This window comes from Cebus imitator, unplaced genomic scaffold, assembly GCF_001604975.1.
Source record: "Cebus imitator isolate Cc_AM_T3 unplaced genomic scaffold, Cebus_imitator-1.0 Scaffold260, whole genome shotgun sequence".
NCBI classification, from domain to species: Eukaryota; Metazoa; Chordata; class Mammalia; order Primates; family Cebidae; genus Cebus; species Cebus imitator.
In genome coordinates, this window is record NW_016107575.1 from 1357675 (window position 1) to 1359431 (window position 1757).

A 1757-nucleotide genomic window follows, 5' to 3' on the forward strand; every position below is an offset into this window, starting at 1 on the left:
GGCAATTCTCCTGCCTCAGCCTCCTGAGTAGCTGGGATTACAGGCACACTCCACCATGCCCAGCTGAATTTTTGTATTTTTTTTAGTAGAGACGGGGTTTCACCATGTTGACCAGACTGGTCTCGATCTCTTGACCTCGTGATCCACCCGCCTCGGCCTCCCAAAGTGCTGGGATTACAGGCATGAGCCACCGCGCCCGGCTATTCCTTCCTCTTTCATGTGAAGACTTACTCCCCAAATAAGCAGTTACACTGACACAAAGAAGAGCAGGTGACTGAGTCATAATTAAAGAAAGATGGGTAGGATGACAAAATAAATAACCTCATTATTCATTCCAACGTTAAGACCCTGTAATTCTACAGCTCTGGAAGGCTATGACCTTCAGTAGTCACCACAATCGAAATCGGAAGACTTGGATTTGATTCCTAGTTCAGCCAATAGCTTTCTCTGCAACCTTGGGCAGGTCACTTAACACCTCTGGATCCAGACTCCTCAATGTAGGAATGAAGGGATGAGTTAAGTCACTAAATTTTCAAACTGTGTGGAAAAACCCTTCACAAAGGGGAGATAGAGAAAAAGCCAAGGAATGATCTCTGGACCTCATTCCTCTTTCGACTAGAGTGGCACCACCTACAGCTCTTGTGCATTCTATAAATGTACAATTTCAGTTTTAAATCTGTTTTTTTTTTTTAAGTTTGAAAATTACTCTTAAGCCTAAAACCTCCAAGATTCTGGAAAATGTACTGACGTCTGTAACTTATTTAGAAATGCATTCAAAAACATAAGATGGGTAGACAGAATAGTTACATGGATAGACATGTGGTAGACCATGTAATGAAAATGTTAATAGTAGAATCTAGATGGTAAGGCTTATAGGTGCTTGCTGTAAATTTTTCCAATTTTTCCTATATGTTTGAACATTTTCATAACAAAATGTTTTGAGGAAAACAACTTTTTGATTCCAAGTTATTTTAAACCTTTCCCGCCTTACAAAGATCATAGTAATACAACAACATTGGGTCTTCATGTGGATAAGGAGAAGTCACAATAATTAACATAGGTAGAAATCAGGCTTATTCCTAGGAGTCTAAAACAAGATTCCCAAGTAACTTAGGGCAGCCAAATCTTCAATATGGAAGAGGGTGAGTCCCATTAAAAAAAAAAAAAAAAATCTCACAAGAAAAATTTAGAATCACAAAGCAAACTTCCTAGGAAATTCCACTAAAGCATCCTTTGTGTGTTATCTTTTCTCATTTAAAATCACTCCTAAAATTTGAGGGTATTTCATTCCAGATTTTTCTACTATATATAGATACATGACTCCATTTTATTTTCAACTGGGATCATAATGTTTACCCTGCTTCTATCATGAGCATTTTCTCCTTATTAAATATTTAAAACCAATTTAAAACAGACTACAATTTTAACATGTACATATATCATATTACAATCATTTTTGATTCTTAAGCACTTAGTTCATTCTGAATCTTTCTTCAAAGTTGAGATAAATGTTTATATATATTAATGTTTCCCTGATTAATTTCTCAGAATAAATTCCAAGAAATGCTAGAAGAAAGATTTTTTTTTTTTTTTTTTTTGGAGATGGAGTTTCACTCTTGTTACCCAGGCTGGAGTGCAATGGCGAGATCTCGGCTCATCGCGACCTCCGCCTCCTGGGTTCAGGCAATTCTCCTGCCTCAACCTCCTGAGTAGCTGGGATTACAGGCACGTGCCACCATGCCCAGCTAATGTTTTGT

General features: G+C 37.6%; 1 protein-coding gene and 1 long non-coding RNA gene across 2 annotated transcripts in view; one reads left to right on the forward strand and one right to left on the reverse strand.

The window, feature by feature from the left end:
* The window catches only part of LOC108283453, a 150229-nt gene that overhangs the window by 88709 nt on the left and 59763 nt on the right, over window positions 1-1757 (forward strand). The gene's annotated exons all lie outside the window — the stretch shown is intronic.
* KDM7A (lysine demethylase 7A) overlaps window positions 1-1757 on the reverse strand; it is an 88960-nt gene that overhangs the window by 48683 nt on the left and 38520 nt on the right. The window lies entirely within an intron of this gene.